This window comes from Theropithecus gelada, chromosome 7a, assembly GCF_003255815.1.
Source record: "Theropithecus gelada isolate Dixy chromosome 7a, Tgel_1.0, whole genome shotgun sequence".
Lineage (NCBI taxonomy): Eukaryota > Metazoa > Chordata > Mammalia > Primates > Cercopithecidae > Theropithecus > Theropithecus gelada.
The window spans coordinates 9,762,599-9,776,886 of NC_037674.1; the positions used below are offsets into that span (position 1 = coordinate 9,762,599).

The 14,288-nt window shown below is 41.7% G+C and overlaps 1 pseudogene; it reads right to left on the reverse strand.

Annotated features, from left to right (window-relative positions):
* Positions 1-3,600: 3,600 nt before the first annotated feature.
* Positions 3,601-13,176, reverse strand: LOC112628043 (annotated as a pseudogene).
* Positions 13,177-14,288: the final 1,112 nt, after the last annotated feature.

A 14,288-nucleotide genomic window follows, 5' to 3' on the forward strand; every position in this document is an offset into this window, starting at 1 on the left:
ATGTTTTGTCTCTACCAATCTTACATGAGATTATAAATAGACTGATTCAACTGAAGATTCCAGGTCCTGTTCCTTTTGCAATTGTTATTGTGTATGTTAGCAAAAAGCTTCATCCCTTCCAAAAATGTCTTCAGTGGCAGCAATAAATTCAGCGTCTTCTGGGAGCAACATTGTGCTCTCTCTTTCTCTCTCTCTCCCTGATTTGCCTATTGCTACTTTGAAGAGTATGTGTTTATGACTTTATAGTTTGTTACAGTGCATGTAATAGGAGCCCTTCTATTTCTTCATCAGTGGTTATGAAAAAATATTCACACTTGCTTATGTTTTGTGAACATCTACATGTGGTGGAGCACACATTATAATCTTATTTTAAGCAGAAATATAGATTAAAGGATTTTCTCTTACTCTTCTTTTTTTCTTCTCTTACTGTTCTTAATGTAACACTTCTAAATTAGATATACAAAAGTGCTCATTTAGAAGATAATGGAAGCATAAGCAAAACACAGAAAAAGGCTTATCAAGAACAAATTATAACTAACAAACAAATGTTAGTTTTATTGCAATAGAAATACTGAATTAGTATATGATGGAACAAAAAATCTATAACAAGTTTAGATGTCAGTAACTTATTGGACATGGATTGTATACATTGTACCCATAAAATTCTATCAAATTGTTTCTATTTCAAGAAATTTTCAGTTTATTCATGTTCAACACAAAAGTTAATTATACATGCAATATAAACTGAATGGAAAACATTGGCGTTGCATTTCCTGGCTTTCTGGGAAGAATGTGGGAGTAGGGTTAATATTGAAATGCAAGAGAAAGCTCTTCACTCCTCTCCTTGTTCCCAGGATAGGACAAAATACACACAGCCAAGAATGAGGAAAGTAGGACAAAACCCAATGTAGTCAAGAGAGTTATGACCCGCAGGTATGAGGTAAGATCTGGCCCTGGGAATGTTGACTGACACTTCATTATTTATTGTCTAGACTGGAATGATTAGATATGAAGTGGGTTAACCTGGAGTCTTTAGAGATGGCGCTATTCCCAGAAAGATAAATGAGATCCAGTCCGAGGACAAAAGGACAAACATCATTGGTTGGAAAAAGAAAAAATGATTTAGAATAAAAGAGAAACAAAATGTACAGGAGAAAAAGAAATCCCAAGGATGGAGACCAAAGGGTTTGCGAGACAGTCTGTTCCTTGGGAATGTGAGTTACACAGCAACCTGGAAGATGATGCTACTTCCAAGTCCATGATTCTGTCTCCATGACTTAGGACACTAGTCACAAAGAAATAGAGCACATCTTTCTCTTTCTAGATCTCATTGTCGGTTGAAGAACTGCTACTCATGGCCTGCAAGCGTGAAACTCATTAGTTCTAGGAATGAATGAAATTGGACCTGCTGGAGGCCTTTAATTATTATGTGGGCCTCAGAACTGATGAGGATTGATGTGGGTGTTATTTTAATAAAGTGTTATAAACAATTTATATGAAAAACTTATTTTCTTAATTTATAGTTAAATACACGAATATTGTATTCAATGTTGTTACTCAAATTAAAGACTATGTCAGTTCTTAGACACAATCTCTCACTGTGTAGTAATCTCAATAAGACATTGTAGTAACCACATACTAGTAATCCCTGGAAATGACTGATCTTTTTACTGTCTCCACAGTTTTGCCTTTTTCAAAATGTCATATACTTGAAACCACATAGTGTGTAGGCTTTCATATTGGCTTCTTTCACTCAGTAATACGCATTTAAAGGTCTTCCATGCCTTTTTGTGGCTTGATAGCTCTTTTTCTACATAGAACTGATTAATATTTCATTGTGTGGCTACACCATAGAGTGTTGGTCCATTTGCCTATTGAAAGGTATCTTGGTTGTTTCTGTTTTGGTAATTATGAATAACACTGGTCTAAACATTTGTGGCATGTTTTGTGTAGGCATAAGTTTTCAACTCATTTGGCAAATACCAAGGAGCACAATTATGGAATCATAGGCTAAAAGTGAGCTTAGTTTCGTAAGAAACTGCTAAGCTGTCTTCCAAAGTGGATGTACCATTTTGCATCCCCACTAGCAATGAATAAGAGTTATTTCCGCTCATTGTTCTTACCAGCACTCAGTAGTGTTGGTATTTTGGATTTTGGCCATTATAATAGCTATGTAGCAGCATCTCATTGTTTTGCTTTGCAATTTTCTAATGACATATGATATTGAGCATCTTTTCATGTGCTTATTTACCATTAGTAATATGTTGCCATCAGTAACTTTCCTTTCCCTTTCCATTGCCAGTGAGATCCAGCATTTTTTTTTTTGAGACATAGTCTCGTTCTGTCGCCCATACTGGAGGGCAGTGGTACAATCTCACTGCAACCTCCACCTCCCAGGTTCAAGCAATTCTCCCAGCCTCAACCTCCCGAGTAGCTAGGATTACAGGCACCCACCACCACGCCTGTGCCTGGCAAATTTTTTATTTATTTATTTATTTTTAGTAGAGAGGGGGTTTCACCATGTTGGCAGGGCTGGTCTTGAACTCCTGACCTCAGATGATCTGCCCTCCTCAGCCTCCCAAAGTGCTGGGATTATAGGCCTGAGCCATCGCACCCAGCCAGATCCAGTATTTCTTAATGGAAACTAAAACTTCACCAGTTAACCGCATTTTTCCCCATATATTTGTAATAAGTTCCGATGTCTGATAAGGCAAGTCCAACCCTCTGCATTTAAAAAAATTAATCATTATTTATTAAAAATTAATATTATATGCACATTTTAGAATCAAATATTTTATTAAAATCAATGACCATACTAGATTGGAAAAATAATGTAATTTAATATTGTTATCACATCCATTAACATGATAATTCTCCACTTATTTGGATTTCCTTTAAGATCAATACCTAAAATTTTCTATAGAGATGGTTTTAGGATTTTTTTTTTGTAGCTTAACTGCAAGATACTTTGTAGTGTCTCAATTTTTATTACAGTTTTACACCTTCAATTTGATTATTGTTGATATGGAAGAACTTTTTTTCAACATCTATTTTAGATTTAGTGGGTACATACGCAGATTTGTTACATGGGATACTACTTGATGTTCAGGTGTGGAGTACAAATGTATCCATTATCCAGAAGGTGAGCACAGTATGCAATAGTTACTTTTTCAGCCCTTGTCCTTCTCCTTCCATCCCCCATCTAATAGTCTGTTACTTTGTGCTGTTTTCTATTATAAATTGGGGATAAGCCATTATTATTATATATTAGCTTCAGAACAGCTAGGTTCAAGTCATGGAAAACAATTTCGCACAAACAACTTCAGGAAACACTGCTTTGAAAACTGTAATCTGAATTATAGCTGAGGCCACAGAAACCAAATATTTACTGAAGGTTCTTTTAAGAAAAACAAGTTAGCCGGGAATGGTGGCTCACGTCTGTAATGCCAGCACTTTGGGAGGCTGAGGTGGGTGGATCACGAGGTCAGGAGATTGAGACCATCCTGGCCAACATGGTGAAACCCTGTCTATACTAAAATAAGAAAAAATTAGCCGGGCATGGTGGCACACGCCTGTAGTCCCAGCTACTCAGGAGGCTGATGCAGGGGAATCACTTGAACCAGGGAGGCGGAGGTTGCAGTGAGCTGAGATCGCGCCACTGCACTCCAGTCTGGTGACAGAACAAGACTCTGTATCAAAAAAAAAAAAAAAAAAAAAAAAAAAGAGGAAGAAAATAAAAAAGAGAAAAACAAGTTGTATTGAAAGAGGACATCATTAACAGTATATCTCTTCAATAATGGTTTATTTTATTATATTCTCATTGTTCTCATTCCTCTCTTACTGTGTCCCAAATCTCTTTACAGGCTAAAAGAAACTGTTCAGAATTAATCCTATTCATATAAAGAACAACACTTACTGAGTATTGCATTTTCTTCTTTAAATTCTTCAGCATACATTGGGAATATACCGTATGGACCATTTTAACGTTTTTAGTTTAGTTTTTTTTTTTTTTTTTTTTTGCGCTAAAGAAATTGCAACTAGATTTAGGACCTCATTCTATTAGGTCAGTATTTGTCTAGAAAACTTCAGCATAAGCAAAATAAAATACTTGTTGCTCTGGACTGAAACCCCTCAAAATCATATTTTAAAAATTACAGAAAAAATTAAATGAAAATTTGTTTTTAAAAATCTTGTAGATGAAAAGATATGATATATAGTAGGTTTAAGCACCTATTTCAATGGTTCCCAAAGTGGGGCCCTCAGACGCCCAGGTCCAAACTATTTGAACAGGAATACTAACATGGTGACATTTGCTGTAAGGGTGCAAATACAATAGTGGGTAAAAATGCTGGTACTTTAGCACAAATAAAGGCAGTAACACCAAACTACTAGTAGTCATGGTATTCTTCACTATGCACAGGAAAGATTTGAAAAGGAAGGGCAGGCCAGGCATGGTATCTTACGCCTGTAATCCCAGCACTTTGGGAGGCCAAGGTGGGAGGGTCACCAGAGGTCAGGAGTTTGAGACCAGCCTGGACAACATGGTAAAACCCCACCTCTACAGAAAATACAAAATGTAGCTGGACATGGTGGTTGCATGCCTGTAGTCCCAGCTACTTGGAGGGCTAAGGCAGGAGGATTGAGCCCGGAAGGTTAAGGCTACAGTGAGCTGTGATCATGCTACTGCACTCTAGCCTGGGTAACAGAACAAGGCCCTGTCTCAAAAATAAAAAGAATGCCTATGATGAAGCAGTGAAAATTTTACTACATCTTAACCCTTGAATATGTCTTTTTAATATTTCAAGTGATGAGATTGGAAGCACACATGAGCATTCCTACAGACTGCCTGAGAAAAAAATCCTCGTGTGACTTAGTCGTGAAGTGAATTAACCACTTTAATGGAATATCATTTTTACTTGAAAGGAGTACTGACAATGTTATTTCAACTGGGATTTTTGGGAGACATTTTCTCAAAAAATGAGATTCTGTCAATTCAAGGAAAACGACAGGCCATAATAAAATTCAATAATAAAACTGCTAATAATAAAATTCAAGCTTCTGAACAAAAAATTAGAATTTTATAAAACTTACATCCACCATTGCTTTCCAAAAGTATTCTGATGAGATTGATGGTGATATTGATGAATATATTTTGATACTGTATAATCAAATGTATCAACATGGAGAAGATCTAGGTGAACCATTATTTTCTAAATGACCAATGCATGATGTTATAATATCATGCAAGAGTAGACTGAGTCCCCAGAGACTGAGGCTGCAGTGAGCTGTGATCACACCACTGCATTCCAACCTGGGTGACAAAGCAAGACCCCATCTCAAAAAAAAAAAAAATATATATATATATATATATATATATCCGCAATAATCTAAAATGGCTATCTGTATGAGATTGGACATTGTTCACACTTTTTCAAGCAAATATCACACAATAAATTGAATGCAGATCAAATGACATACCAAATATCAAAGAAATTTGCAAAAAATGTAAGATTGTGCTACTTTGGGTTTAGAAACTTTTTCATAAAAACATTTATAACAATATGTGGTGAGCTTTTAAAGAATAGTTTAAATATTTCTGATTTAATTTCTAGTGATAAATACCAATAGATACAACCTACATAAACCAAAGCTCCTTGGGCCCTCAATATATTTTTAAAAGTATAAAGGAGTCCTGATTCCAAAACTTTGAGAACTGCTGCCTTCCCTTCCACTTTCTTTTGTTCCCTAGAATTTCTTCCTTGGAAGAAACATCCCTTTGCCATTTTAACTTACAGAGTTCCATTCAGGCCAGTTTTGCTACCTCCCTCCCATCTTTCCACCTCCCTCTCTTAACACAAAACCTGACTGAAGGACTCTACCAGCCCACCCCATTTCCAGTGATTAGCTGTCAAGGTGGGCTAAGCCAAGAAAATCTGGGTTTTCCCTGAGACTAGACCTCTTTTTCTGGGAGATCTGGAATCACAGGGACAAGGTTGGCTACCTTGGGGTAGTCAGAATTCATCTTGCCTAAATGGGGAGAGGTTAGGCAAGTTTCTACAAAGCCAAACTGCTTCCTAGAAAGTCAAACATAATTATACTTTGTGCCACGACTGTGAGAATGCCTTTTATTGCAAACTTTCTAACATTTTTACCAAACTGATAAATAAAAGCTGGTACCTAGAAGAAAAAAAGGCCAGGCGTGGTGGCTCACGCCTGTAATTTCAGCACTTTGCGAGGCCAAGGCTGGTGGATCACCAGAGGTCAGGTGTTTGAAACCAGCCTGGCCAATATGGTGAAACTCCATCTCTACTAAAAATACAAAAATTAGCCAGGCATGGTGGCGGGCACCTGTAATCCCAGCTACTTGGGAGGCTGAGGCAGGAGAATTGCTTGAACCCAGGAGGCGGAGGTTGCAGTGAGCCAAGATCACGCCATTGCACTCCAGCCTGAGTGACAGGAGCGAGACTTCATCTCAAAAAAAAAAAAAAAGTTTCCATATAATATAATTTGTTCCATCTCTAGAAATCAATTCAGCAATGAGAACTGAAAGCCATCACTTGAAAGGTTTCAAGGATTTAGCTCTACCTAATGATGTCTAAAGCATTAGTTAAGGTAGAAAAAAATAACGGCCGGGTGCGGTGGCTCACGCCTGTAATCCCAGCATTTTGGGAGGCCAAGACAGGTGGATCACGAGGTCAGGAGATCGAGACCATCCTGGCTAACACGCTGAAACCCCACCTCCACTAAAAATACAAAACATTAGCTGGGCGTGGTAGAGGGCGCCTGTAGTCCAGGTACTCAGGAGGCTGAGGCAGGAGAATGGCGTGAACCCAGAAGGTGGAGCTGGCACTGAGCTGAGATCGCACCACTGTACTCCAGCCTGGGCGACGGAGTGAGACTCCATCTCAAACAAACAAACAAAACAAAAAACAAACAAAAATACACACACACACACAAATACACACACACCCCTATGTATTTAGTACTAGGAGGCATGACTGACTGGATGGTATAGTCATCCAACAGAAAGCACACAATAATTGAAGCCACTGTAGAGGAGTAAGTTATGACACGGGTCTCCAATATTATTGAGTGAAAAAGCAGATTACAAAAAAAAATCTGATTTTTCAAGGAAGAAGGAACATATACAAGCATAGCAGAAAAGAAATGAGCAGATGACTGGAAAAATACAAAATTCTGATAGCGGTACCTTCTGAGTGGGAGAATTATCGGTAACATTTTCTAGTTTTGCCTAAAAATTTTCTAAATTTCTAAAAATAAGAGGGCTTTGTTATCCATATTATAAAATATCCACCACTTCAGGAAACAACCTTCAGCATAACCTCTACAACATGTTCAGTTTGTTCAGTTTAATATTTAAGAGATAATCTATTTTGAAAGACATCTAAAATGACCAATATTTAAACCTATGCATTAATATTTTTCAATCATATGCTTTACATTCTGTAATTTTGATAAGGTTAAGCTTTATATCCATCTTGAAAAGGTAAGTTTTCTATTTGTCTTTAAAATATGACCCACAATATACCAGTTTTTAAACAGCAAATGGTGCTCAAAAATCACAATATAAATTCAAGCAGTGTACGTTACATAGAATGTTTAAGTGCTTCTAACCTGCTCATTTTCACAGGTTATGAAAACACATTACAATTATCTAAGCAACTCATTATTCAGGTCCTTTGTTTCTCCTCCATTCTATTAGTTTTATAGTAATTTTAAGGCCTGTGAGGATGAAGTTGTCTGTGACAGCTACCACAAAGGTTACTATAAGTGGACAAATTTCAAACAAGTTTATCACCACTACCATCCCCATCATAAAACTGTCTTAATCAAGGGTAACACATTTCAAGGTTAACCAAGACAACCTCTTTACCTGTCACTGCTTAAGAAAAGGATTTTTTGGTCTTATTTAGAAAAACTTTCTCTACGTATTTTTCTCCATAAGTCCACTGAGACCAATGTGTGGCTCTATATCAAGCACCAGTCAGCAAAACTGCCTGCCAGAATGTTGTTTTTGTTATCTTTCCAAATGTAGGACACAGCTATCTTTTGATATCATAATTTTTTTTTTTTTTTTTTTTTTTTGAGACGGAGTCTCGCGCTGTGTCACCCAGGCTGGAGTGCAGTGGCGCGATCTCGGCTCACTGCAAGCTCCGCCTCCCAGGTTCAGGCCATTCTCCTGCCTCAGCCTCCGAGTAGCTGGGACTACAGGCGCCCGCCACCACACCCGGCTAGTTTTTTGTATTTTTAGTAGAGACGGGGTTTCACCATGTTAGCCAGGATGGTCTCGATCTCCTGACCTCGTGATCCGCCCGCCTCGGCCTCCCAAAGTGCTGGGATTACAGGCTTGAGCCACCGCGCCCGGCCTGATATCATAATTTTAAAAAAAATTGATGCACAAACTTCTTGAAAGTTCAGCCAGGCATGGTGGCTCACGCCTGTAATCCTAGCACTTTAGGAAGCTGAGGCAGGTAGATCACGAGGTCGGGAGTTCTAGACCAGCCTGGCCAAGACGGTGAAACCCATTTCTACTAAAACTGCAAAAATTAGCTGGGTCGGGTGGCAGGTGCCTGTAATCCCCAGTTACTCAGGAGACTGAGGCAGGAGAATTGCTTGAACCTGGGTGGCAGAGGTTGCAGTGTGATGAGATCGCACCACTGCACTCCAGCCTGGGTGACAGAGTGAGACTCCATCGCAAAAAAAAAACCCAAAAAACAAAACAAAAACAGAAAAAGAATAAAAAGGAAAAGAAAAGAAAGTTCAGATATACAGCAGTTGTAATTCTTCTGAAGGCTGGTTATGGGACACATTCATACTTTGCTGTTCAATAAATGTGGGGTGGAGAATAAAGTAAACTGACAATTACCATATAAAATAAATTCTAAGTGCTCTGACAACAAAAGAAACCACACACACACACACACACACACACACACACGAGTTTTCCCTGCTAATCATTTTACAACGAAAACGACCAAGTAGCTAACACAGAGCCCATAAAAGCAGAGTAAAAATTCTAACACTTGGTAAAATAAAAATGCACATAAACCCCTGTGATCTAAAAAAAAATGCTTAAGTATTCAAAGCCAGACAGCAATTACAGCTACTGAGAACATCATTGTAAGCAAACTGAGGCAGAGAAAACAAAGGTGCTGATGAGGATTTGAACACCTAACCTGCAGGAACCCAGTGGATGGTTTCCTAGGTTCCGAGCTGGCATTGTCTTTGAGAATGATCTTCTAGAAGAGGTCACATAACACTGTCACAAAGGATCTGGAGAAAGGGACCCTTGCTTTATCACTCTGGCTCTCCAGTCATGCTTCATTCACATTTTCGTTTCTTACAGTCTTTCACATGAAGTCAATTTATAGACTTCCATCAAGCCCTTCCAGACCTTTTTGTACTATCCATGACAAGTTCTTGATGTTATCTCTGCACTTTTGACAAATTCTTAGCAGTTAACTTACAAGGCAGTTAAGACTTTTGTTCAAGCACAATATAGCTAGAATAGGGTCATACACTCAATAAAACAAATATTTACCAAGCATTTATTGAGTGAAAGATAAAAAACACAAAGTATAATTACAAAATATTCTGCCCTGCCACCATAAAACAAATTTAAAAGGCTTACAGAATATAACATAACATGACCAAAGCAAAAATAGTAAGGACTAAGGAGGGGAATAAGGGAAAATACCAGCATGAACTGAATATGATCCAGAAGAGCCTTGATGGCCAGACACGTAAAGACGAATTGGGTAGGGTTAAGGGGTGGAGGTAAGGGGCACATTCTACAGGGGAAAAACAGCTGATACAGAAGCCTGAAAGGAAAAGGTCAGAGCACCTGTACAGGACTCTTACCTGCCGCATCTATGGTACAATGTGCCTTTCCAGAACACAGCAGCGCGCAGCCAGGCACCGGAGAGATGGATCGCTCACACAGCACCAGAGGCTGCATTCCAACTTTTCTTCCATCAACGAGTCCATTTTCATTGTTAGTTTCTCCTTAAACACAAATTCAAAACCAATTGGCTGAGCACGCAGGAACAAGGAAAACCTGACTGAAGAATGAGGCCTTAAAACTTAAGGGCCTTGGGTCCTGGCGCGGTGGCTCATACCTGGAATCCCAGCACTTTGGGAGGCTAAAGGTGGGTCACTTGAGATCAGCGGTTCGAGACCAGCCTGGCCAACACGGTGAAACCCCATCTCTACTAAAAACACAAGTTAGCCAGGCGTGGTGGCGGGCGCCTGTAATCCCAGCTACTCAGAAGGCTGAGGCAAGAGAATCGCTTTAACCCGCGGACTGTCAAGAGACATAGGCTGCAATGAGCCGAGGTCGTGCCACTGCACTCCAGCCTCGGTGACAGAGTGAGACCCTGCCTCAAAACAAACAAACAAAAACAAAACAAAACAAAAAAACATTTTTTTGTTTGAGGGAAGTCTCGCTCTTATCCCCCAAGTTTGAGCACAAGGGCTCGATCTCGGCTCACTGAAACCTCTGCCTCCCGGGTTCAAATGATTCTCCTGCCTTTGCCTTCCAAGTACCCGGGATTAAGTCGCCTGCCAACAGGCCCGGATAATTTTTATACATTTTAGTAGACACGGGGTTTCAGCATGATGGCCAGGCTGGTCTCCAACTCCTGACCTCAGGTGATCCGCCGCCTCGACCTCGCAAAGTGCTGGGATTACAGGCGTGAACCACTGCGCCCGCCCAAAACACCGAACATTTTAAAGGCCTTTCCCCTTACCCGCCTGGGCTTAAAAAACGCCGGAGCCGCCCCGCACCGCCCTGTCGCGGTCTTGGGAGCAGGCTGGCTGACTGAGGGCGGCCACGGGACCCGAGAGGGCTTCGGCAGCCTCGGGCTCCCACCTCGGGGCGCGGCGACGGGGGCCGAGAGGAGCCAGCAGCCCCCAAGCCTGCCCCGCGCGAGGAGCCGGAGAGACGCGCCCTCCGCCTCCTCCCACCGTCCCGGGGGCAAGGGCCAGGCCAGTTGCGGGGTAAAGGGGCGGGGAACTGGGGCCTCTCCGGGGCAGGCACCCCTGTGTCCTGGGACTCCTGGCGCCCCCTCTCTGCCCTCGCCCTGCCCCTTCATGTTGCAGCGGAGCGTGAGCGGCCGCTGCAGCTCCTAGTTCTTGTGGAAGATAGATGCCAGCAACTTCAGTTTGGCCTTGAGCCCTGACACTCAACTCGGGCGGGAGGGGCGCGGAAGGGGAGCCTGTCCGGAACCGCTGGCATGGCGGCGACCATCGGCGGGGCCTCCTGGCAGAGCTCTTGCGGCTCTGCTTCTCCCCGCCGCCTCGACCCTCCTGGGAGCGCGGCTGGAAAATGGCAAGGGGCACGGAGGAGGCCTTGGCGGGAGCTGCGTGGCGGCCTGTGGAGCTGCTCCGTTTGTAACAGACTCCACCCACGGGAGGCGCCTCTCCTGTCAAGCCGCAGCTTAAAAGGGCAACAGCACCACCGCCCCCGCTACCGCCTGGGAAAGGGCTGCCCCTACCCCACCCCCGTCCCCGTCCCAGTCACCCCTCGCCCTTCACCCTTCAACCCGGCGTGCCCCGCGCGCATCCGTTTTGGCGGGTGCACGAGTCCAGAGCGTGCGCGCGCCCCCGGCTGCCCCCTCCTCCCTTGACCCAGCACCTTTCTGCCTGACCCATCTGGTCCCTTCCTCACACTGGCTGACTGGAGGCTCAGGGCGGCACAACCACCAACTCGTGTGTGTGTGTGTGTGTGTGTGTGTGTGTGTCCCTGTCCCAAGGGAACAGAGCACTGCTGAGTTCAGGCTGATTATTAGTTCGTGAACTGTCAGCAAAATACAGTCACAAGAAGGCTGTGTGCTGATTTGTCTTTTGCGGTGATATCATGTTGCTCGTGTTTTATGTTTTTCAGAGTTCATTAGTTTCTTTCTGTTCTCAGTTAATATCTAGCTCAATAGATTGTGTAAGTAGAATACCCCCAAACTGAAAGTCACCTAGGGAAAATATAGGAAACGTATGTCACCCATTTAAACTATAGTTGAAAACGTGTACACTTTAGTTTCCTGTAGCCAACACTGGATCATGGGTAAGGGCACAGGATCCCAGGGCTGGACTGCCTGGGTTCAAGGTCCAACTTAGTCACTTGCTGGCTGTGGAATACTTGACAGCTTTAAGCCTCAGTTTCTTTCTTTGTATTTTTTTTTAACTTAATCCCAAATGTGACACTAAGTGTAAGTTACTTGATCTGAAAAACAGAAATTATTCAATGAGAGTGTGAAAACTTTAGAGTTTTTAAAGCCACTGCCTGACTCACAAAAGTTCTCAGCTTTAGCGGTTATTAGCTATGATTATTATTGTGTTGGCTACACGTGCATTAATGAGGAAGGAAAATGCTCAGGGATAACAACGAAGAATCCTAATGATCTCATCAGACCGAGAGGGAGGCATATGTGTCCATGCTCATGTTTCAGCTCAGAGCCCTTTGTCTAGAAGGCTCTTGAACTCAGAGCCCAGGCACTATCAAGTTGACTTTGCTGTGGAGCCCACACTTTTGTTAATCAATGAAATTGACATAATGCTTTTTTTTCCCCTACCACCAACTATGTGCCTAGAGTTAACTGTGTCAAGAAGAGCATGCTTCAGTTGGCTGGAGTGAGCAATTCAACCTGTGGAGGAATGAGAAATGTTAGTGCTGAGACAAGAAACAGAAAACCCCAGGGTCAGGTAGGAGTCACTGAAAGTCAGGCAAAGGAACTGGCATCCAGTAATGAGTTAGGCTTTGTCGGCCTCTGGAGAGGAACAAATTAAGCCAGGCCCGAGGGCACAGATCCTAAGGGAATGTGGCAGCTCTAGGCTGCCTATGGAAGAGAAGCAGAGGGTGGCACCTGGCTGAAAGAGGGGGCTGGGGGACATAGCTTGAGCCTGTGTTTACAGATGGAGTCTCCTGATTCCTGCGACCGGGGAAGGAGATTGTGCCAGGATCAGGGGACCTCAAATCAGAACTCTTCCCACGCACACCCCTTCTTTTCAGGGCATCTTTCACTGCAAACAACAGATAAACTAATTGGAAAGCTCAGCAGATTCTCATGGTGGTGCCTAGCTGCCGTTTAACCTGTGACTGAGGATGATGCCACTGGCCTGTAAGCACACATAGGAAAATCTTTACATCCAGGGACACGCCATGCCCCACAGAGACAGCTGTGCATGGTTCTTTANTGTGGCACATATACACCATAGAATACTATGCAGCCATAAAAAAGGATGAATTCGTGTCCTTTGTAGGGACATGGATGCAGCTGGAAACCATCATTCTCAGCAAACTATCGCAAGAACAGAAAATGAAACACAACATATTCTCACTCATAGGTGGGAATTGAACAATGAGATCACTTGGACACAGGAAAGGGAACATCACACACCGGGGCCTATTGTGGGGTGGGGGGAGGTGGGAGGGATAGCATTAGGAGAGATACCTAATGTAAATGACGAGTTAATGGGTGCAGCACACCAACATGGCACATGTATACATATGTAACAAACCTGCATGTTGTGCACATGTATCCTAGAACTTAAAGTATAATAATAATAATAATAATAATAAAAGATATTCACACACACACACACACAAAAAAGGGAAAAGCAATAAGGGGCAAGTTACTCCCCCTCTTACTAGACTTAGAAAAACTACATCTAGCAAAATTCCTTGTTAGTCATGGGACAATGACGAGCATCCCAGAGGACTGACCATAACATTCTTAACATTTCTCTTATTTCTTTTTCAAGGAAGTATATTTAAAAAACAATGTTGTATGAGGAGGGATCCTGTGCAGTAAATTTTTGTCCTAGATTAAAATAACTGGTTATTTAAGAAAGAGGTCTTATAGAAGTCAGAAAGTTCAAGCACATTGTAAATGATCTGTGTAAGTTGTGTTAAGGCTCATAAAGGAGAATCTATAAAAGCATTTTTTGTGTGATTACTTTAGATATAATTAAAAGGAAATTGTTAATAATAGACTGTATAAAGAATTGTCTAAATGTTAAAATCAAATTTTCTTAAGGTATTAATTTGCTAAATTGCCAGAATTTTTGCTTTTCAATCCTGTAATCTATTTCTTTTAAAAACTTCTCAGATTCATGTAACTCTCCTCTTTAACTTTATCAGCTCCTGTGAGTTTTGCATTTTGAAGCCTCCTATGAACAAACTGAGCTTTGCCATATGTCTAGACCTTGAATTTGAATTATGATTTGGAGAGTCTGAGAGGCAGTGACTATCTTTTATTTAGCTTTTTTTACCC